Here is a 25,029-nt window from a genome sequence, read left to right as displayed (position 1 = left end):
TTTTTTTTTTTTTCCTCTCCCCTTGTCCTCCCTCCTCCGGGCGTCCCTGCCCCTCTCCCTCTCTCCCTCCCCCCGGCTTTTTGGGCAGGCGCGCCGCTCCCATTCGCCGCCGCCTGCCATTTGACCGCGCATATGACTATATTTGGGCCGCGATGGGCGAGGTGAGGCGGGCGAGCCATTTCTTCCCGCTTCTAAATAGGCAGGACGGGACGTTTCGCTGCTGCTCCTGGGAAAAGAGAAAGCGAGAGAGAGAACTGGCAAAAAAAAAAAAAAAAAAGGGGGGGGTGCAGCAAGCCCTCCGCAGCGAGCGGGAGGGAGCCGGGGCGGGACGCGGGGCTGCGCGCCCTCCGCGCCCCCCTTGTGCAGCGCGGGGGCCGCGGCTCTGAGCGCCTGCCGGCGCCGCGCTCCCGCGGGCCGCTAGCGCTGCGCAGGGCAGGGAAGGCAGCAAAGGCGGCGGGGCGGCCCCGGGACGGTGGGACGGGGCTGGCAGCGAGACCGAGGCAGCAGAGCGGCTCGGGCAGTAGCATACAAGGAAGCGGAGAGCTGCTGCGGCTTGCGGCGGGTCCGCCGCGTCCCCTTAGCGCGCGGGCAAGAGGCGGCCCGGCGCCGGGACGGGACGGGCCGGGCCGGGCCGGGCGTGCACAAAGAGCTGAGCGGCCTCCTGGTCCGCGCTCAGCGCTCGCGGCAGAAATTCCTCCCCGCTGCTGTCAGCGGATCAGCTGAACCGAGGTTGGGTGGCAGCAGGAGGGAACGCGCTGCGGCCCCCGGGCTGCTGCGTTCCGCCCACAAACCGAAGCACACGAGTGTTTCGTACCGTGGTGTTTCGAGCAGCAAGCGCGTGGAGAACGAGCGGAATAACCACCGGTGATCGGGGCTGACTTGCGAGGCTCCGCAGCCCTGGGGCGAGCTGCCCCGCGACGGCGAGGGCAGGGCGACGCGGAGGCGTGCAGGGCGCTCCGCGTCCCGCTCCGCTCCTGAGAAAGGCCAGAATGTGAATTCAGCTGTGAACCACACCGAGTTCACAGAGGGTCACAGCTAGGCGCTGGCATTCCGGTATTTTGCTACTAGAGCATGTGTACTACCATTGGCAGAGCAGAAGCTTTCCTGATGCCTAGCTAAAGAAAAGATGATTTCTCACTGCATCTATCCAAATATCCTTAATATCCAAACTCCTATGAGAACAGCAATTAAAAAGTAGTAGGTAATTTATTTCTAGAGAGTGAAATTCTTTCTCTGCTATACAGACAATGTTCATTAATCCATATCTATCAAGTCCTAAGGAAATACTACTTAAACCCATCAAAATATAAACAGCAATGCACTGGCATGGACTGCTTAAAAACATCAGACAATGGCAAAAGTCTGTAGATTTATTTGCAGCCAATTTTTCCCTTTGCAGTTATTTCGCTTTTACTGTGAAGCCAATTAGAGCAGATTAGGGCCTTTCTTAAGCGAGTATAGTAAAGTATTTAAAAGACATCTAATTATATTTTATTCCACAACGTGACTGCATTGTGAAGTGCATCAATATGTTTTGTTCCTTGGTTAGGATAACTTACTCCTCTGCCACAAAAAAAAAAAAAAAGTCCTTTAAAAGCACAGAGCCTCATGGCTGGGAATTCTGTGAGGTAGTGCTTTTGCCTTTGGGTAAAGCAAATGTCTTGCGAAATTAAACAAACAATATCCTGTCTGCCTAATTTGGGAGTGGTGCTGATAGGCTCTTAAAAGAATTCCTGTGCAGCTCCATTTTTCTAAAGAATGACAGGGAACCTCTGGGACACATGAGAAAGTATGAGGTATGTGGGAAGGAAAGGAACTCAAAGTTTAAAAAAATACCTGGAGGATGCCATCACCCCCACAGAAAAATAAGATCTCGAGGTTCCATTTGCATGAAAATGTCTAATTAATACACTTTGTTTGTATCAAGACAACCCTGCATCCGTGGGGGTTGTCCAGTGGTGATTTAAGTAGTTTCTTTCTGTTAGAGACAATACGTAAAGTACAAACACGCGTTAACATGTTCATCTTACCTTTCACTAACAGCTCCAGCTGCATGGAAAGTTCTGTTCCAGCTGGCTAAGAAAGACAGGCTTGGAAATCAAGTAGCTTGTGTAGTCTCTCCCTCTTTAATAGATACTCGAAGAAAGACTGTTTACAAATTAATTTTGTATACTGAAAAGAAAAGAAGGCAGCACAAACTTTGATTATTTGAGATAATACCGATTCTGCAATAGTACTTCTGGGTTTTTTTTTTTGTTGTTTTTTTTCCCATCACAGCGGGTGTCTCAACTCTCTCATTGGCAATGGGTGCAGGAACTCCCTAACAGCAGTTGTATTTGCTTCTGGGGAAACTGTAACAGAGGTTAATACTAAAAAGAAATACCTACTGCACTCATTTTGAATTCTGTTAATTTAATCGGGCTCTTTAAAAATCCAGCCAGCCAACAAAAAGAACCAGAGAAGTATGTATTTTTTTGAACTTCCTTATTCCACCTGTGAGGAGATGATGTGGCACTTGGGGGTTAATGACCATATGGTATTGTTTCCCAGGATGGGCTGGAACCTGTTGGTATCATGAAGCTTCTGTCATGCCATGTATTCACAGGCACAGGCACAGGCACGGGCACAGGCAGAACTTGCCTTGAGGAGGACCTGCTCTTGTGGACGGGTCGGACTGGTCAGAGGCTGTTCTCACTGCTAATTCTGAGAACAGCCAACAGGGCAGGCGGAGGTGGTAATTGGGAAAGACTTCAAACATAGCAGGGCTGGAATTGCCTTTTTTTTTCTTTTTAATGGAATATGCAGGAAATGACACCTAACTTCATACTAACTGGTTCTGCCAGTTCTCTGAAAACAGTCCTCTTAAAAGATGATTAAGGATTGAAATCAGGTCAGTCAGAGTGAGCTCACAGGCCTGTATGCTTCATTTGTGAAGAAATGGAGTGTTCACTCATAAGGAGGCAAATGTAAATAAAATTACAGACTCACTTCACAAAGGTCTCCGAGACGTCTGCAGCCCTTGTAAAGCTGGAAGGTTTATTTTGGACAAAAGGAGCAGCAGAAGTGTGGCAAAACATGGAGAAATCGGAGACTGAAAACATCTGTATTCACCTGGAAAACAAATAAAACAATAGGTACTGATGAAATTAGGCAGCTTTTACCATTGCAGTGTAGCGTATTTTATCCTGCAAGGGTCTCAGAGGGCCTCGCATTAAGTGAGCCCATGGACTGTATTTCTAGGAGATGTGTCTAAACGGCAAAACTCCCCCGAGGGCACTGGTCATATACACTCAAGCCATAAGGCAACGGCACAGCTTAAAATAGAAGGTCACAATCCTGACGGTCAGTTCTCTGCGCAGCCCAATAGGCAGCGATTGAGTACAGAAATACCCTTGAACATGCCAGTCACGCTTAATAAATACATGCTATACCCCGTAAAAGATTTTCTGTTAACATTTTTAAGGTAACCATGAAGAACATCTCAACTTTTAAATTTAAAAACTGGGCGATTACATGTTGGAAAATAAACCCCTAAGTTCTTCTAAAATTATTATCTTCCCCTTCAGAAGTAACATGTTTCTTTCCAATTTGTCACTCAAGAAGGCAACTCTCTGCAGGCTGTGAGCTCCTTAAGGGTAAAAGTATTTATAGGACAGTCTTCTGCACCTGCCCTGATCTATAACCCAAGGGTCTACTCAGATACCACACCAAATGCTAAGGAGCTCATGACCTAATGCATGACCTCAGGTCTTAAAATATCTCTGGGAAGGTCTTTTTTGTAAGACTCTTTTCATCCTTATTATACTACTGTTATTCATTGCTTTTCAGCTGAGCAGAATTACATCTCCCAAGGTTTTGCACTGCGTTTCCTTTTTAAACCAAGAGGTTTCATTTAGCTGGTAGTTATGAAATCCCAATTTCATTCTCTGAAAAAATAAACAAGAACCAAGTAATGGAGAGGCAAAAAAAGACCACCTTTGGTAACATGTTTTCCCCCATCTTTCTTTTTATAGTTTTAGAAAGTTTTAGGCCAAAAAAGATAAACAGATCATTTAAAACCAATTGCTGGTATATCATGGTGGATTTATATTCCACTCAGTGAAACCTCTGTTGAAGTCGCTTACTTGCATTTGACTACAGTAAATCTGGTGTTTAAAAAAAAAAAAATTTCAAAGAGACACCCAATCCACCTCACTTTAAAGCCTCTTACCGTGGAAGAGAAAAGAAAGCTGAAGAGGACAAGTAGCAGTAAAGGGCAAGTAAAATGTAATGTGGAAAAAAAAAGAAGAGACTAAAATCTAACATGAGACTGAAAAGAACTGTGAATGAACAAAGCTGAAAGGAAATGACTCTCTCCTGGTGAAAAGTCCCAATCATAATCTTACACTGGTACAGAAATGGCACTAGATTCAGTGGATTTCCTCCTGATTTACACTACAGCAACTGATACCAGACCCAGCATCCTGATGAATGTGAGAAAAAAGTTGCAGAAATGCCCACCGTTTTGGACGGTAAGAAAGACTATGCCTCCAAAAGACCTGATTCCATCCTCATTAAACGGCTCATTTGACAATGCTTTGAGCTATATATAGATAAATACACTATCATCATAACATCTACTGCTGCGTCTACATGATTACCAGCTGTACTGCAGTATAGTTTTGCAATTTTGTAGGGGATTTTTTTTTTTTTTGGCAGAACAAAGAACAGCTACCATTATGAAATCCTTAACAGATTTATGGTACTAATCTTACTGGTACAGCAACATGATGACAGTAAATAGTGGAATAGAGCAGGAATGAAAAGCAGCCAAGAAACCTGAGGATATTTCCAAGGCCCTCTTACCACAGTACGGAGAGAGATGCTGTAGAGACATATCAGGGCAGACAGCTATTCCTCTCCTCTGGGCTACAACTGGCAAAACTGAAAGTGTTTTTTAGGAATGCCCTGAAACGGTTTGGCAGAGTTCACAGCGGGGAACGTACAGCAGTCGCACTCCTGCCACACAGAAAGCTGGAAAAGAAAAAGCAGCTCCAGGAGGTGAATCAGCAGAAGTTTTTGGGCTGTACATGTGCACGCTCCTCTCCTGCTAGGAATGAGTTTTTGTTTTGTGGAAGCGCTCAGTTGTCACACATCAAGGCTTCAGTTTGAATTTGGACAGGCTGTAGGAAAATACGCCCACGTTCACCTAAATTCGACCTACCTGCTTATGCCTGATGACCTAGGAAACTAGGCAGAAATCTTCAGAGGTGCCTAGCCAAGAGGAAACACCAGCACAGGGGATTTAGGCTGTGTGAACGTGGCTCTGGGAAAAAAAAACATTTTCTGAGAGTAAATAGGGCTATCGTAATGTTTAGTCTTCAGCAATTATTCCATTTCCATCACACTGAGTGTATACAGCTCAAGAAAATACGTGAGTAATTCTACTGTCAAAATACATTATATGGGCCTGCAAGGTAGATAGATTATTTCTGAAAGACAGTCAACTTTCTTACTGAATACTCATCCCTATAATCTGATCTGAATGTTCACCTTTCTGGTGGGAAGATCCTGAGAATTTAGCTGTCTGTGCTTCAGCAAGCGTAAATTTTGGCAGCAGCTAACCTACCAGGTCTGGCCAAAGTTTACTTACTACCATACAATAATGCACCGAAAAAAAAAATCACATTTATTCCCAGTCAAGACCTATGCCAGGACATTTTTGGGGGCAAACAAGCAAAATGGTTGTTCGGCCCTTGGCCTCCTTGTTGACATTTGGCAATGCCAGTGAATGCCAAAGGTAGTGATTTTTGTGATGCGGTCTTGTGCCTACTTAGAACCAGATGGCAATTGGCTAATTTTAACCGCAGCTTTCAGCCAATACTAGCAGGGGCCAAATGGTATCAAGGCCTTAGATCTAGTTTCTCATCCCTACTCTCATCCTGTTGCTTCATGCATTTTAATCCTTAAACTAGTGGCCGCATTGTAATCCAGCCAAAGGAAAATTCTCTATTGAAACTGAGCAGTTTTTTTCCTAATCTGTTTGGAGTTTTCTTCAAGGAGGAGAGAAAGTGAAGAAAGAGGCATTCAGCATTATTTTATAAGCAATCCTTTGTCATGTAGCAGAACGAATAATATTTTATCCCCTTCACTTCAAGCCTTGTATTTGTATAGCCTGAAACTTGCTGCCACAGCAAAAGAACTGTGAAAGTGTTTAGTCTCAGTTCGCAAAATTGTGTGAGCCTAGGTACAGTGTGATTACAGACATCCTTCCAACATCTCTCTGCATGTATCCCCCAGTCTTAGCTTGCTCTTTCCCATCCTCCCTGGTAACAAACATGCAGTTCATATCGCTGAGATCTTTGAGCTGGCAACTTGACATGTTATTATTTAAACATGACAGATGAGATTCAGCAATAGCAAACACAATAAATCTAGTCCACTGGAAAAACAAATACATATTAATCTATCCTCTCATTAGTTCTTTATCCTTTTTCTTTGTATTTCTGAAAACTTTCACCAATTTCTTAGCAGTTAATGCTTATCCAGTTAAAGAATGTACTCAATGTTCCCATTAGTCTTCATGCTATTTTTGCTATAGAAAGCTCTTTGGGCAGAGTTCATGGACTCAGCTTAGGTCTGCAGAGTTTATATTTACACTTTTTTTTTTTTTTTAATCTTTCCTTACAGTGAAATAGGGGGAAAAAAAAGTCCCAGCTCATTGTCTTGGGATTAATCTTGATTAGACGTGTCATGTCGCAGACCTCCGAGGACATGCTTCTATGGCCCAATGTTAGAGGCCAATTACCAGATGCAAAGGGAAGAGCTGAAACACCAGGCTATCAAATTTCCATCAGGAATACCATTGTTCATTGGAGAAAGATGACCTTTTTTTGAGTCAGTGCAAACCGCCTCAGATATGCTGATGCCGAATGGAATAGCTTTCCATTTACTTGGGAAAACTACCCAAGGGAGCTAGACACCAGACTGCCATGGGGATGCTGTACAGCAGCCCTTGAGTGACAGCAGAGGGAGGATCATCTGCAGGTCGTTTGCAAAGGTATTGCAACAGTTAATTCAGTATATCACGACATGTCTACCTCAGCATGTAGACTGCAGATTCAAGCAGCAAGAGCATTACCCGGTGTTTAGAGCGCACAGCCCTTTTTCCTTCCGAAGGTAAAATGGCCTCCATATTTCAAATTTCCAGATCAACTTAACTGAACTACACATTGTTTTAAAATCTGTCCAGAGCCTCGTGTCATGCATATCCCAGCTAATCACTGGTACTGTAACAATGGTTATCAAAATAGCAGCTCGCAGGTGCCAACAGTGAGGACGTTTGAAGAGCTAATCCTCCGCATATCAACATGCTTAACATCCATCTCAATCATCCCATAGTCTGCATGAATTGTTAATCAAGTAGAATTGAAAACTGGCACTGCAATGGCATAGCTGTTACGGCTGGATAATAGGCTAGGAGCCAGCCAGAAGCTAAAGTTTCATTAGAAGCTATTTTAGCATTCATTGGCCTACAGGGACAATAAGCCGAGCAAACAATTGGACTTTCACTGTAGCCCTCTGCCAGAGCGACTCTTGAAAGTTCGTGGCTGAAGTTACCATTTTGCACAGAATCAGCTGCACACGTTTTCAGCACAGCCAGCCGCGAGCTTAACCAGAGCCAGAACTCCCCAGCGGCCTTCTCGCTCAAGTTTTACTTTGTTGATTACAATTTCACTTGGGTTGTGTATGAGGGAGGAGGATAATTTCTATCTAACTGTCTAACTGCAGACACCAGCGTATCAAACCCAAATCCTGACGGAGCTGAAGGCTGCCCCCAGCTCTTCTGCTTTAGGGTGGCTTCACAAATACACAACTGCCGAGCGCGAGACGTGGGTAACCTGGACTTGTCCATCCAGGCTGCGGACAGGAGCAGGCCTGCACAGTTTGCCTCGTCTCATTGCCGACAGGATGCCGTTCTGCGTGTCAGCAGCTATTCCCTCTAAAGACCTTGCTGAAAAATGACAACTGCTACAAGTCTACATTGTGTAAAATGGAGGCAGTTTGGGGGCTCCTGACAAGCTGCCAACTCGGCTTTTGCTGAGGCAGCTTTTAGTTTTCACTCTTGCCCCTGATAACCTGAACGGTTTTCAAGACAAGGCTTGGCCAGTGTTTGCTCATCTGCTTCTGTGTTATTAGTAAAACGAGTAACCGTCGGTAGATCTGTAACAAGTGCACGCTGATGCCAAGTCTGTACTAGGAAAAAAGCGTGGTTTTAACATTTTACTAACATACTTACTTACATTTGAGCGAACAACAGATTAACATCTGTTGGTTAATTGAAATAAATCGTGTGGCAGTAATTGGGGTTTATGCCGAGCAGCTAACTTATGTTAGAAGAGCAACACGCTTTGCATTTGTGCCCAAATTGTAAGTTTTTCACACATTATTTTCCTTGTGGAAACAAAGCCAAAGCCTGAATTTCACTGTGTTACTCTCCAAAATGCCTCAAAAGGAGAAAGGTACCTCGTACACGTCACACATGAGCCCTTCTTGTTTGCACTAAGGACTTTCTGTATTACTTTGCTGTAAAGTAAAATATAGGTGCCTGTTTCTACAATACCCCAGGGTATAAATGTATTTTCTCTATTTAAAGCAATGATATCTTTAAAAAACTTTTTCGTGTTTCTTATTGTATATTTTTTTCCTTGCCACAACATCGCTTATTACCAGGTTCATTTTACACCTCCTTCGGGCATGTATGTATATCACATAACGAGCACCTTGTAAAAATCCCCAAGCAAGTGCTAAACAAGTCGGTGTCAGAACCGCGAGCCGTTTACTTGCATTAATACACAAAGGTATATGGGCTAATTAGCACTTGCAGCGCTTCCAGGACCCAAGTGCTGCTCAGTGTCTCCGCATGATAACTGTGGCACCCAGCGTAGATTCAGCAGCTTGCACGGAGCTAAATTTGGGGTCTCTAATATGGGGCTGCTTTCTGCAGCGTAGGCCAGGCCTTGGTTTTCTGCAGTCAAACAGGGAAAGCTGCGAGGACCTCCTCTGTTCTGCAAAATTCAACCTCAGCACGGATGGATGGAAAAAATATCTAGTTCTGGCTGTTGAGTGCTCTACAGACAGGAAAGATAACATACTTCCAAACCACATTTTTTAAAATATAAATAAATAATAAAAGATAATTTGTTCTGAAGTGTTATGTTTAGGGTATTCCAGTTGAATGAAAAATATATTTAAAAATGAAAACAATGGGATCCTTCTGCCTCCAATCTGAGGTGAATTAATTCACAGTATTAGGGTCGGAGCATGGTGAAAACAAGCTCTTTAAAATTCTTTTTCTCTTTTTTGAACTTTGCATGACTTTAAATTTGACTCCTTTCTGCAAGCAGTTTATTTTGCTTAACAACTGGTTTTCAAAAAGTGAAGACCTTAAACCACTTAAAGCTCTCTAGCATTCTTACAAAATGGTTGGAGCAAAAAGAAGCATTTCTTTTCCTAAATAAATGTTTAAGCAATTTATTCATAAATGACAACACCCAGCTCCATCAGGGCTTTGAATCCTGTGCTTCGTTTACAGCATTTGTTTTAATTTAAGGCAAATGTAAGTGTTTTGATGGACTGGATTAAAAAATATTATATAATTTCCTTAATTAAAAGTGAAGTTTTATAAAAGCTCATATAACATGTTGCAAGGACCGGAAGGAAGGAACTCTGTTCTAAGCGGGAGCTTGTCACTAATTCTCAGTTGGTGCCTTTGCCATGTCACTCACCCTCTCCGTGCCTCTGCTTCTGAGCCTGTGCGGCATGAAAAAAGTGTGAGAGGCTGGTAAGAACGTTGTTATTTGTGAAGCGCTATGAGAGCTGTACACAAACTATTATTACAGCCATCTTCCACTACACTGTTTGTTATCAAGAATATATCACATTTATTTCTAGCAGTCTATACAGCGCATCAGTGTCAGGGAAGAGGGAGTTACAGGAGAAAATTTTATGAACAAAACGCAAACATCAACATGAGGTACCATTAAAATCACTGAAACTAGAAACCCACTATGGAATCATACCAGTTCCTTCAAGAGAGTCATGTCTTCAAGAGATTAGAGCTGGTGACAATTAAAACCCTGAGGATCCAATTCAGTAAAGTATTTCAGAGCTTGCTGAACTTTAAGCACGTGCTTTAATGCAAATACACTATCAAGGAAAAGGAAACAGTTATTCATAATTCTTCTTGGGACCACCCAACTGGAATTAGCAGCCTTAAAACAAAAAGAAGTGCTTTTTCATACAACACACAATTAAACTATGGAACTCATCACCACAGGATGTTGTGAGGGCCAACAGGATAAACAGATTAAAAAAAACCCCAATATTACGCAACTACTAGATTATTAGCCTACTGAAGGTTGGTAAATGTGATTGTCTGGATTCAAATATTGGTTCAACAACTCCCAAACCTACCAGTTGCTGGAAGGAGGAGATGCACTTAGGAGAGGATCATCCGTTAGTTCTGTTTTTTTAAACTTCTCTCTTAAGAATTTGCTACTGAGTACCTCTGGATACAGGAAACAGAACTAAATGGACCCTGTCCAGTACTGCTATTAGTTGCTCTTAATTTAAGGTCATGCAGGAATTCAAAATACCCCTACAGCGGCCTCAGGAACATTTCTATTGAAAGGTACTACAATGGGTAAAAGGGTCCACATGGAGGTAGCTGGCTCTCCTAACCCTACAAGCTATACTTCAAAATCTTCCTGCGGATGAGACACAGATTCTTTACATACCTCAGAGAGTTAAACTGAAGAGGAGCTTGGGCAGTAGTCCATTAATAGCAGATGATAACAGCATCGCACTACAGACAGAGTTGGGCAGACACCTGGATCCTAAGAGACCCATGCTTGTTAAAGCACCTTGTTTCCTCCCACAGCCGTGGATTCAGATTACTCTATGATCCCCATATTAGCAGGGCTGCAGCCCCAACAAAGACGTTACACTTGAACTGCAGGTTGCCTATGTTGGCCTGTAGGAAATTGCAAGCAAATCTGATTCAGGTGCCTTCACCCACTACCACTCCTAACTCATGTTTCTTTTACCCGGGTGCCCATGCCAGTGTAACTTCCTAGTTTGCCAAAACAACTTTTTGCCTGGGAAGCGACAGAGAAAAACAAATCTGGAATGCACGCCTTCCCTGTAAGGGATTAAATTCAGCAGATTACTGGGCAAGAGTTTGCTACATAAGAAAGCATCTTCTTATTAGGCTAGCCTGATTGCCCAAGGGGAAGGAGGACAAGGCACATTCATCTTGAGAGAATCTCCTTGTAACTGTCGCTAACATCTGGGTCCAGTCCTCAGTGTTAAAATTATAGTCGAGTATCTTCAGTCTACAAAACTGTAAATCTCATTTAAAATACTTCCCCGTCTTAAAGACCCTCATCTGGCATGCTGGTGTAGCTTCCCTTCGCCTTGCCTTGCTCTCAGGCCATAAATGCCATCTGTGGACACTATGCCCTTCCTGAACCCATGACACATTCCCACCACAGAGTGCCAGTGTAAACACGCACCACCATGCAAAGCATCATGCAAACCAGAAACTGAAACTCACAGGCACCTGCATGGCAAAGTCTTCCCAACTGCTTGAAAAGTACAAAGCAAGATGAGAAAAGTGCTAGAAGTGAGCCTGCTTTTGAAAACTAACTAAGTAAAAAAGCGTTTGCAAGGTCTCCAGAATCTGATGCGTTACTGAGGGCGAGTGAGATCGCGAGCTCCTCTCACAGCTCCCTGCCATGGGAAGAGGCAGGCCCGAGCCAGGCTGCAGGGGCTTCTTCCTTCCCTTGCATCACACCTAATGCTTGCCTGACCCTCAGGGAGCTGATCTAGCTCACGACATCTGCAAAAAGTAACCCAGCACAAAATTAAAAACAATCGGTAGGGTTTATCCCCCTGGGATAGCATAGCTGCATATTAGTGCCTCTGCTGTAACGAGGCTAATGAACGCCACTGAGAGAGCTTGCTCACACAGCCGTGCTGCTCACGTCTCCGGAGCTGGCAGGGTCTCCCTAGCTTGCGTTTCTCTGCCCCCCACTCCACTAACCAGTGTACCTGCTCGCTCAAGAGCTGCCTTCTCTGGGGTTTCACACCTTGTGCCAGAGTGTCGGCTCATGCCTGTGGCACCTGTAGCTGAAGTCGGTGTGGTCCTTGTGGCATAGCACACACCTGACACGCAGTGTCGCTCTCTGGAGGGGCTGCATAGCATTTACAGGTTTTAATAAATCAACCCTATTTGCCCAAACCCTTGCAAGGCTGAGCAGATGCGATGTGTAACCTGAAATGTCCTCCCTCGGTCGTCCTGGCTGGACAAAGCAGAACACAGAGGGGCTTTGTAAGGCGCGTGTGACTGCCACCTGCAAACGCAGCGCGCCTGCTGAGGCAGAAGGGCATCTCAACCCTAACTCAGCCCATGAAGCAGTTACGGTTCCTGAGCAAACTCATCAGGTCTTTAAAAAGGCCTCCTAAAGCACAACTCAAACATCATTTTAACTGACTGTTCAATAGCTGTAGAACAATAAATAATTTTACTGCTCTGATCAGTAACACAGGCTTTGACTGCTAAGGCATTAGACTACCAGGCCAGGCTCTGGTCTCAGCTTTGCCATGGACAGTCTGGGCAGTCTCAGACAAAGTAATCCTGCCCACTTGGGCCTCAGTAAAACAGGGGTTACGCTGTTACTCCTTCTCTTTTTTGATTCAAATATGAGCACTCATCTCTCAGTGCCTTTGTTTTCTCAGATCGGAAGGCAACAGCACCCCGTTTCGCACCTCAGGTGCCCTTAGAGCAGAAGTAATACTGTAAGCTCACAGACAGCGTACGAAACAAAACTCGGGCCCAGAATAGTGGATTCTTTGTTACCTCATGGAACATTTTGCATTTGAACTTATAAAAAAATCTCAGAGTTTACGGAGTTATTCAGTCCTGGAATCCAGTGTAGAACCTACACTGCTTATTTTTAAAGCAAAGCTAAACACTGAAGATAAAACGTGAGCGACTTTCCCTGCCAGCACAGAGGGTCGCAGCTCACAAAATCTTGAGTGAACCCTTCATTCAGGACTGGGAGTCTCAGCTGCTGCATTTTCTACAGATCTTTTTCTTATATCTTGAAAATTTCTTAATTTAGAAGATATGCTCTTAATTTAGAGAGAGAAATGTTCTCTCTCCTCCTTTTTTGCATTCCCTGATAATTCTGAGTTGTTCAAGTCATGAGGAATTGGCCATGGAGGAGCTAAATTTTCCTTCCCTGGTTTGGCAGAAATTTGGCATTAGAAGCATGACAGCAAAGGCACTGAGACTAGAATAATTGCTGCTGCTACTGTCTTCACAATAGGCTGTTTACTCCAGAAATTGCTGAAAACTTATCTTTCGGAAGAGAGTTACAATGACTGGGGAAAGATGACTACTTTCAGGACATCTTAGAGTGCTGAAATTGATATTACATGTGGGCAGAGAAATCACTCTCTGTGGACAGAACGTCTAACACAGATGTAATTTTTCAGAGTTCCCAAAGAAACTCCCAACCGCTATCAAAAGTCAATGGGCATATTCAGGGGCTTTGCAAATGCCTAACCTAATGAAAGAGGAAAACATGGAAGAATAAATCTACAACTACCCTTTCAGCTATCCCTATCTTAGGCTGTGATAAAGTGTAAAAACGTAGCAAGATCCAGGTTTCCTGAAAGAGGCAGAATGGAGGCAAAGGGAGGAGGCAGAGGTTTTTAACCCCCATCAGTTCTCTAAATATTTACTCTGAAACCAGAACTATGTAAGGAATCTCCACCTTCAAAAGCACAGGTTCTTCATACTTAAAAACAGACAAATGGATTAAATTCAGATTTGAGGGGAAAAAAAAATCACTCCTGGACTGCATCTTTTAATGCCAAGTTTCTGCCTGGAACAATTTTTTGTGGTGGTATATTAATCCCCTAAAAACAGCATAGAAATGTTGACAGCTGTAACAGTTATTCATACTGGGTCATTCCTTCCACAAAGTTGCTAAAATTGTGTATTTAATCATCTATGCCTAATTATCATGCTGAACTTTAAGATGAAATAAATACCCACTCCATTCATTTTCAAGAAAAGCATCCGATATCTGTCTGAACACCAAAATGGGTCACCTTTGGCCCTAGACCCCCAAGCTCCTTGTCAGGAGTTAGGGTGTCAATAAGGAGTCCTGCACACTCAGAGCTCCCCTGACCTGCAGCCGCTCAACTTACTAAAAAAATGAGGCCCTTCCAGATTCAGGGACACTGATGGCACAGAGACATCTCTTTCCCCTGGGAGCTGGCTGTTGTGAAAAGGGACCTCATTGCTCTCTTTCTGCCTTTGAAGTTCTGCCCACGACCTCCTCGTGTCCCGCATTTACAGATGTTGACTAACATCTCCCATAGAAGCTTGCTGTGCATGGGTGAGCCAAGAATATTGCTGAAAACAACAGGTCTGCAGAAGAAAGGACTCGGGGACACTGCAAATGTTCCATTTGAAAAACCCCACGTAAGTTAATTTTAGCCTTAAGCTGGTGGGAACAGATGACATTCGATTTTCAGCAGGGACTTATCCAAGCTTGCTGACGATTCCCTAGAGAAGAGCTGATCTGGAGTTCGTTTTACGTGAGGTTTTGGCGCATGTCACTAGAACGGCTTTAACATATGTAACTTATCTACTATGTTGCTGAGGAACTACACCGGCTAGTAAAACAAGGTATTTCTTTACTCATATATTGTATCTGCCTTAAGGCCGGAAACAGGAAAATGAGCATACAGTGTTAAAGCTATCACGCAAGTGAGTATAATAAAACAGTGAAAAGGGCCAGGGGTCTTTTGCTCTTTATTATTAACTAGTTTCAAAGGAGACCCAAAGGAGAAGGGGATGCAGAGCTGGCGGGGAGGCAGCACCTCCTTGCCCATTACTCACGGGGGTAGGAATTTCCAGATTTCAGGCTGAGCTGATATGAGAGCAGGAGCTGGAGGGCGCAAGGATACGCTGAAGGCAGATTTTAAACTGGCTAGGATTTTAGTGGACAGTTTGACCAAATTGAACTAAACTACTTCCAGTTTCCATAACAATATCTTAATTTTATCTGAATACAAGCTGTAAGTAACAGTCATGAGGCAGTAAGGGTTAGATATTCAATTTCATAATAGCTTAAATTATTTACTAGCTAATTCTGAAGTACAATAAAATATTAACTATTTTTAACTGGTCTTGGTTAACATACAGCCATTAGTGTAAAGCAAAACCAAAACTAAGCAGCCCTCTCCCATGGTGGAGCTATAACCGAGACCTTCAACAGAGCAGTTTGCCACAGGATAGCGCAGTGGAAATCTGAATGGTCTGCAGGAATATATTGCCACAAAAACATAAACAAAAACGTTTGCTTCAGCAAAACTGTTTTCCTCTTTTTCTTCAATTGTAATTTTAGTATTATCAGTAGTTTACTATAACATGAAAGCTCAAACGTCAGCTAACGTTACAAAAAATAGGTATTTTGATAGTTCCTTACTATTGATTTTTCTCACTCTCCTGGAGATTTCACAATCTGTATTTTTTGTTCCAATTTGTTTTTTTTTTTACTTTGAAATTTTCTACAGAACAAGAAATTATGGAAAGGGGTTTCTGTTGACAAACAGGCTAACAGTGATGACATTGAATTCTATTTTGACTGTTAAGGGAGAAATGATACCCAAACACTTTTCAAAGTGCGGTAATGTACCTCGGAAAGAACGTTCTGAATTTCAGCTATCCATGACTGACTATAACTGCTCCTGAGCAAGATGTGGGCTAACTGTGGACAGTTCTGTTAAAAACTCTTCTCTCTTCACTGGGATGGTGTGATGCAAAGGTTAACATTCAGGTGGAAAAGACAATATTTATAATATTACAACGCTATTTTAAAATGAGAGGAGTACCTTCAGCTGTATTAGTGGCTTCAGGCCTGGTCAGCCAGTGGGCAGAAGCAAAGCTGAGAAGAAGAGATTAGTAAGGGAAAGGAAAGTCTTCCCTCTGGAAAAAGTATGGCTGAGAGGAACAAATGTTTATTTTAGGAAGGACACTAACAACAATTAGGCTGTATAAAAATAATAAATGGTGCAGAAAAAAGACAGTCAGGAATTTCTTTTTGGCTACTCTCATGTTTAAAAGCAAAGTGAGACATTCAATAGGGAGCTGGAAGACAGAAGTCTTAAAATGGGTGAAAAGAAAACTTGGACAAAGTAAGGTTAGCCCATGAAACTTACTGCTCCAAGTATCATTGAGGCTAGGACTTCAGTAAATGCAGATTAGGACTAAATAGTTATCAACAGGAATCCAAAACACCAAAGGCATCTTGCAAAAGGCATTTTTGCAGCCCTCCATGTTGTTCTACCCCCCAGCAAGAGAATCAAACCAAAGGCTCAAACAGAATATAAAGCCTCATGCTTAGGGGAGGAAGCCAATAATTAAAAAGATATCTAACACGTAGGCAGCTTATGTCTGAATTGTATTCTACAGATCTGCACAATTCTCTTTGAAACATCTGGCTCTGGCCATCAAAGACAGACTTCTGGACGATATAAATCATTGCTATGAGCTGGCATGGGAAGTCCTGAGTCTAGCTTTTGCCTTCACATTTTGGGTATTTTGCTTTTCTGTTTCCCTATCTGTTAGAGACACAGTCAAAGCTTCCTGTGTTTATGGAATGTCTGCAAAAGCCACTAGCTTTTTTGGGTGGGGAAAGCTGACCACAAGTGCTGAATGTTCAGAGATTGTCTCAGAATTCATCTGATAATTAAAAACAGGCTTTAGGAACTGGAATACCCCTCTCTTCATACCCCCAAATCAGCACGTTGATTTAAATGCATGCGCTTTTAAAATGGATGATGGGAATGTATTTTCTTTTTAGTTAAAGGAAAACTAGAACAACATTTTTTTCCTAGTAGCAAGAACTTGCATTGTGTCAGCTTTGAACTTTGCGAGTTCTGTTTCATTTGTGTTTGGATCTCAGCTGGGCATCTTCTCCCACTGTGCACACACATGCAAATAATCTTCAGTGTTCTCTGTGGAGGGGAAGGAATAGCAACCAAAAACCCAAACACCTCCCTAGTCTGTGCAAAATACTTGCTACCTCTTCCACCAGTCCTCTGAAAAAGGATCCTGGCACAGGCCTGGTTCTCTCCTTCTGTTATACCCTCTGACCAAAGAAGTAAGAATGTATTGAGTGAAGCGTGGAATAAAGTGGCATAGCCTTTCCCAGAACTGCAGTCCAACACCCTCAGCAAGGGAGGTGAAGCACCAGGGCTGCAACGATTCCCACTCAGGGAGTATCCCCTAGAAGCCACAGCCAGCTGGTATGCACTGCCGCAGGCTGTAGCAAGGCAGTGCTTTTAGCCTTACCGTAGCGCTGAGGCACACAGAGGCTAAGCCTCTTACCTGCTGTAGACAGTCTCCTGACAGAAGGGACCTATGCTCAGGTGTCCTAAATATCAAATAAGTGATCCAGCTGCTGGAACATCTTTTCCTGGAAGTGCTATTCATTCCCTACCTTGCCTTCATGGTTTCCTCAGTCAGGTGAAGACTTCAGCCAGATATAGACTAACACCATGTCATACTGCGAAATAAACATTCTCCTCTACTTTGTGCCTGTTTTTGATGGAGTGAAAAGAAAAAAAAAGAAAAAAGAGAAGCCCCTTTTCTTTGCATGCACTTGACAATACACGTAGAAGGGAGTTAATAATGCTGTTTTGATAAACCAGCTCCACAGCAATTACTAGGGAACGGATATGTCTGCCTCCTTTGGAAACCTCAGTTTGAACACATCTCAAGAGAGATGCCTGTATTAGCACAGAATATCGCAGAAGGTCTTCCCCAGCTCTGGGCACGAATTGAGCTGGAAATTTAATTCTTTTGTTTGTTTGTTTTTGCTTTTCTGAAGAAAAGTGTCTCTGAATTCCAATTCTGAATGATAATAACTGACAAAGGTTACTGGCCATAGCACGTCAGGGAGGATGGAGTAATACTGTGTATGTCAGGCTAAGGTTTGTAGCACAGGAAACAAAGAAACATAATTCTGGAAGTTTTCAGACTCCTGTGGATTTTCCTCTGACTTGCAAGATGGGAAACCTCTTTTTTTTTTTTCCTGACTACGCAGTCTTAGGTAGCTGTTCCACAGCCTTGTTTTCCATCCCATTCTGTGTGCCTTTGTCTATATCAGTTACAAGCTCTTAACATCTGCAGCCATCTGTTCCTGTGATTTTTTTCAGTGTTTAGTGCAATGGGGCCCTAATTGTTATAATACAAAGTAAATGCAGCTACAGAGTAGAATACTGGAAATCTCTTGCAAAGAGATTTGAAAACATGGCTGTACTCAGAAGTGGTCTCCCAGGCAAAAGGGATTTGCCACCAGGAGGATCTCTACTGTGGAAAGACTCACCGAGGAAAAAAAAAGCTCATGCAGGAGGAGCTCAGCACAGAACCACCTTAGGACAACGCTGATGAGACTCTATGTCCAGTAGCTTTCTGCCCTTGTGACAATTGCTCATGTAAATCTCAAATGGATTCAGCTCTTTCTCCCATTCTCTCATTTTCTTATTGCAATGAAGATGTGTATTGGACTCTTTAGAGAGCTGTGGGGAACAGCCCTAGGAACTAAATTTATAGGAACAAACGTTCCCTCTCTCCTTTTTTCCCAGGGAGCCTTGCTCATCCAAAACAGAGCTAAGGCTTGGCACTTGCCATTTAGCAATTCCTGGGCTGCACAGTTTAACTCAGGAAGTGAAGAACACGTTGAGCTGAAACGGTAGAGGAATTTTAGGTATGAAAATAGTTACTCACGCTGGACTTCAGCCAGAAGACAGGAGTTATCAGCTCTTGCAAAATGTAGTAAATAGACCCCTGTTTCATGTCACATCCAACATCTCTTGTAGTATCTTCGAGCCCTCAGGAAGGAAAACATGAAGAATTTGAGCTTCACATTTGCTGTCAGCTCCATTTTCCAACCACTGCTATTACTGCCTTTGCTTCTATAAAACCAGAAAAAACAGTAAAAGTGATGGAGCATAATCAGTAAAGCACACAAAACCAGCAGAATAGTAAAAACTCTGGAGCCAAAGCAGTCTCGTTCAATTGCTTGTAAATGCAAGAGGGTTTTAGCACCCAGATCTGCCCCTGAGCATGACATAATTTGTGTAGGGCCCTCCTGCTAGGATGGTCTGATATTCCCTTTAATAATCTTGCAAAAGCTAAAAGTATCATTTGTTAGAAGTTTGTTGAAAGCAACTTTGATGATAAATGGGGGAGGAAAACCAATCCTTCTGTTCTTCAAGTTACTGCTTTTTAAAAAGCCAGTTTTACCAGTCTCCAGACACTGCTCCCTTAGCAGCCTGCCTGTGGTGCCATCTGCTCACCAAGGGTATTTTGGAGCAGCTGTTTTCCTTTAATATGTACATATATAAGAAACTGGCATTATTCCCTCCCTTTCCCACTGCGACTAGGCTTTGAGCTACTCCCAAGTGCCTTGGCCAACTTAATTAGTCCAGTCAGGCGGGGCTCATTTCTCCACATTAGCATTTAACAGCTCTGGTCGGCAGACAGATATTTGGGGCTCGGTTTTATGTGACTTAATTTTGAAATAATGAGAGCGAGAAAGAAAAAAAAAAAGGAGGGCAGCCTGTGGAGGTGGTGGCCATCCGCGCTCTTGAGATGCAAGCGCAAAGCAGAGTGACTTGATCCCATACTTCACAGTTTTACTCCTGTAACGTTAGAACTAATGCGACAAATGACGGGAGTAAGGGCTCTCTTCTCTACAGTAAGAGACTGAAGAGTAGCAGTTTATTTAGTGCGGGATGTTGAAGAGAGAACAGTTATGGAGCAGCATTCTTTGACCAAGGCATCCCAACTGATGCAATGCTATATTTTTATTAGCCATGAGCCCAAACCTGTAATTCTTTAACTGCATAAGCTACTAATTTATTATATGAATTATATTTCCCATTAATAATTATGGGAAGGGAGGAGAGAGCACACTCCCTGAAGATCAGATACTCTGCAACAGCTAACCTATTTTACAGGGAGTATGTTCACATTCTGTGGTGATGGGCAACAGCATTGGCCTCTAATAAATACAGACAAAAGGCTTATTTTAAAATAGTAACTTAACCATTTTTAACACAACCAGCCTTTGTTCTTACAAATACATTTTCAGAATACAGGTATTCTTTCAAAAACATGTGCATACAGTACTTTCTGGAAAGCATCAGGAAGGGATAAAAGAATTATATCTTTAAACTGACAGGCCTTCACAATGGGAAGACAGATGAAAATAATTTGAGATTACTTTTCTGGAACAATCATCAAGAATAAGAAAGAAACCCATAAAAGAGGCATTAATGAAGCACTGGGAACCAACAATAGGGAATATTTGAGGTGATAAATTTTTGAGAGACTTTAATTAGATTATTTTCAAAGAAAAACTGTCTGGTAAACAAAATTATTCACAATTAGATTATCTCATGATAAGTTCCTGCCGAAAGAAACCAGTTCTGTAACACAATTAGCAATGAAAAGACAGGAATGATCCTCCCACTTGGAAACTCACAGGGCAGTAGGAAATTGTCTTCCAAACACACAAATGTTTCCTTTTGACTGTTCTGATACTATGTCTTCAGGTGATACAATTAATTTATTGAAATACCAATGAGATTTTGTGCCAAACAGCTTTTAGTAACTGATGGCTTGAGCAACACAAGATGTGGAATTTTGAGGCTGCAAATGTACCAAAGGGCTAATCAGAACATTTTTCCTCATCAGCATGTTCAAGGACAAAATTCTCTTTTTGGATCTAGAGATTTTTATGCTGTATTTTTGTTAATAATCACAGAATTTAGCAGGCAGAATTAATTCAGATTTTTTTTATTATTCTTAGGGTACATAAGTATATTGCAGAGAAATAAAAGCAAAGTTCTCTGCTTTGACATTGATTGCAGCACTGTAGGGCTACTGGGAGACATGACAGCTAAGTCAAACAGAAGGAAGAAGAAATGCAAAGGAGATCACAATGGAGAATTTTGCTACTGATCTGAAAGCACTTGGACATTCGGGCTTAGAGGTGTCTGTGTAGAATATAGGGTATTACATTTAAAGTAGAAGGTACAAAAATGTGTATATTTAAAACCCTGCTAGGGGATTGTTAAATGTTTCTACCCATAGTGACTTTTTGGATATGGGCTGCATGATACGGTGTTGTATCACAACACTAGCTAGTTCAGACCTTGGAAGTGGGAAAACTTGCATTGTCCTGAACCACATCCTGCTTCTCAGCACAGCTAATACCCTCGGAGGAGTGCAGCCTTCCTCTGGCTAGGTTGCATCATGCTGTGTCGGTGCATCCTCCGCACTAGACAGGCTGAACTTACGCAAGAAAAAGAACAGGGGAGGTTTCACATCCAGCTGACAGCGTCAAGTGAACAAGGCAGGGCTCAGAGCCATGCCCCAGGAAAATCTTCTCTCTCCACTGCACTGATTTTCCTCAAGGCAAAACCACACTTTCATATCACTTTTTAATACCAGAAGGTTGAGTGAAGTGACTTATGAGTGCATAATTGTGGTGACTGGCTAGTTAACGCAGGCTTTGGGACAAACTGCGATTTATGAAGCATGCCACTGCTCCTTTAAGTCCTGTGGTCCAGATAGCCAGCCATACATGAAGTTATACGTGGGCAAGAAAAACAGTGAGAAAAAGACTTGGGACAAAATGCTTAACATAATTTTTTTTAAATTGCAAATTAAGAAATCATTTGAAAAGGTACATTAAATGTGCCAGTTCTCCATGAATTAGATATCTCATATAACGAATATGCTATAAAACATCATCTCCTCTAGAAACGTCACAGCTAGATAAGACACACATACCCTGGCCGAGGCTCCTTCTGGCTTGAGAGAGAGCTCTCTGGCAATCGCAGTGCTGGATGCAGTGATCCTGCGAATTTCCCACACCAGGCCGTGCAGATGACAAACATTCTTTTCAAGGCTATCGCCAGCAGCGGACCCCTCTTACAGATTGCTAAAGACAATCCCTTAATCCCCTCCACTCAGCGCTGACCTACAGGAACACAAGATCAAAACACAACCTCCAGAGTGACCTTAGCTCACTCGGTAACACCTCACCAAGGGTCAGAGGTGCCAGCCCGCTGCCCCTGCTGGTCTCTAAGGTATGGGCCCTGTATCAAGTAAACAGCAAAGCTGCTGCGGAAGTACGTCACATACATACATGAGGACTATGGACCATCTTCCCTATCAAATCTATGCATAAAACAGAAGGCAAAAAATATATGTATACAAATAACTTACGAAGGCCACGTTTTTTTAACCTTTAATTCGCCACGTAATTTATTTAACTTGTCAAATTCCCAAAATGTAGCAGAGAACACTGAAATATTAATTGCAGACATCCAGAGATGAAGAAAGCCTTGAGCAATCTGTAAGCATTGGAGAGCTGGCATTTTCAGTCCCATGCTGCCGGTGCAAACTTGCTAAGTGCGCTATTTTCCATGTTTAAGCCTCAGAAACATGGGGCTAGGCCTAGAACACTGCTGCAGAGGAATCAGACCATAGAAAGCACCCAGACTTCCTCCTGTTCCTTCACATACAGGATCAGAAGAGAGAGAGAAAATTTAGGGCAGTTTTGCAAATCTAATCAAAATAGCTCTGACAGAAGCATCATTTTAACTTGGTTGTCTTGAAGCTAAAAACATGTTCATTCCCTCTTAGGAACACTACAAAGTAGCTGGTTGATTAATTATCCCATTAATTATGTCTCTCTTCAGATTCAGTGACAGCTATACAGAGATATGAATGTAGCGGCAAACAATGCTTTATTTATTCCCTCTGAGGCACTTAAGATAACTTGCAGGCTGTGCATGGCTTTGAGGATAATCACTTATCTTTTGGCATGATTATTCTGTTACTCTATCAGGAATCCCTAACTATCCAGTTATCTATACAGGAGAATTTTTTTTTTTTTTTTTCTGAAGAGATGAGCCAGAAACCTCCATCTTTTGGTGTTATCAAGATTCTGGTCTGTGTCAGATAGTTTATAGCATGCACTGCCTGTGACAAAGGTCAGTAAATGAGCAACTACTGCACTAAAAAAATCTCTTACCTGCATATGGAAGATTCCTCAGACTCCATTTCAGAAAGGAATTTGTTCGTGGCTTGAGCGGCTCAGGCTTCACTGCATCAGAGAGCTAGAGAGAAAAGCAGAAGTTGGTTCTGAGAAGAGGAACAGAAATCACATCACTGCAAATCTTGGGTGCATATCACTTTTCTATTGGTCATCCCTTTAGTAAAGCAGCACACTTTAAAACCAGTGTTTCTCAACTTGTACTCCATAGACCACTGTCAATCTGGGGTAGACAGCAGAAGAGTCTGCAGAATAACTGGAAGAAAACAGAACAAAATATGAATAAGCACATTCACATGCACTTGAGGAAGGCAAACAAAATGAAGAGCACTAAAAATTACAGAGGAACATTTCAAATGTAGCCTCATTTTTAATCTGGTTGTAAACAAAAGCCATCCTATGGTGACAGTGTGTGGGATGGTCTTTCTGTTGTTTTCCAAACACCTTGGTAGCCCTTGGACAAACAGAAAACCTGCCCTAGAGCCCTGTTACATTTTAGAATTTGCCAGCGTGCTGGGCAGAGCCCGTACTGCATACCATATACTCTTAATACAGGGTGGATGTGATGCCACAGCACGCCGGCTTTCTTTGGCAGCACAGAGGGAGTGTCGAGCCATGCCGTGGCTCTGCTGCATCCCTGCACAGATGTAGTCTTCACTTGAGCTTTGCAAGCAACAGTGTGCCTCAGTGTGATGAAAATAAATTCACCATGATGCAAAATGAGACACTGGAGAGAGAGGAGCATGGAGGCGCCACGTATACTGTTTGTGGCCCACATCCTCAGGCAACATGCAGATACACTGCAGACCTCATTACCACATGGTCTGGAAACGAAATGTTTAAGGGATCAAAGCAACTAGGCAAACTCATGGGTTAAAAAAATACATTGCTACTAAACACAAAAGTGCCATCTTTGACTGAGAAGATCCCTAAGCCACAGACTGCTGAAGACTGGGAGACTATCTGAGGAAGTATCTCTACAATTGCACCCTGTTATACATTCTTCTAGGCATCCACTACCAGGGAGAAGACCCTAGGCTCAAGGGAACACTGTGTGGCCACTCTTCAAAGGAGAGCAAACTGCAACTGCTGACCAGAAACACATTTATATGCAAAGTATAACCCTCCTGGAGTCTAGGAAAAGCAGGGAATATCAGTATCTTTGGAAAAGATTTTCCTTTCCTGCTCCTACAAGGAATAGGGATAAAAGCAAGCTGCCAGTAGAGCAGCAAAACCCTTCCAGCCCATGGATTTGCAACTCTGCTGGGACCTTTTTATATCTTTATTAAAGCAAGTACAGGACCCTTTTAAAAAAATGGGAGGGGGCTTTATAAGCACAACTGGCAAATGCTCACAGAGCCCATCTAGGAAATAAAATATTTACCTCACCTTCAGAAGATTATTTCAGATGAAATCCAGAATATGAACTTGCAATAAAGACGGAAGCTTGAAGCGCCTTGGCATCTAATAGTCTACCATAAATACCAATATTTACGACAGATCAAAGTGGAAAAAAAAAGGCATAATTCTGAACTACTGTACTAGCCATCTTAAAATTTATCCTGCTTACATCTTTGGCCGTTGTTTAGACAAATTCTTGGTTTTGGCCAGTCCCTGGGTATCATTCTTACCAGGTTAGAGGAATAACTGAACACTTTGTTTTGACGTGATGTTTGTTTAAAAAGCATTGCCACAAATACCCCAAGATGATGTAATGTAGCATGAGCACCGCTAGTTGCAGATTTCAGCATCAGATAATCCTGGAAATGCTGCAACTGCCCTATGAGCAATTTGAACTTCATGGTCAAATGTTACATTATTGCACAAAAAG

At 42.7% G+C, this 25,029-nt stretch overlaps 1 long non-coding RNA gene across 1 annotated transcript; it reads right to left on the bottom strand.

Moving 5' to 3' along the window:
* Positions 1-444: 444 nt before the first annotated feature.
* Positions 445-23,261, bottom strand: LOC138068921 (uncharacterized). The gene is made up of 7 exons (XR_011143783.1): positions 23,178-23,261; positions 21,929-22,118; positions 18,854-19,041; positions 5,204-5,305; positions 2,989-3,111; positions 2,031-2,172; positions 445-974 (listed from the first exon to the last, which is right to left on the bottom strand). It is a non-coding gene; the product is annotated as an uncharacterized lncRNA (long non-coding RNA).
* Positions 23,262-25,029: the final 1,768 nt, after the last annotated feature.

Source organism: Struthio camelus, chromosome 12, assembly GCF_040807025.1.
Source record: "Struthio camelus isolate bStrCam1 chromosome 12, bStrCam1.hap1, whole genome shotgun sequence".
In the NCBI taxonomy this organism is placed as follows: domain Eukaryota; kingdom Metazoa; phylum Chordata; class Aves; order Struthioniformes; family Struthionidae; genus Struthio; species Struthio camelus.
This window is presented reverse-complemented; position numbering and strand designations above follow the sequence as displayed.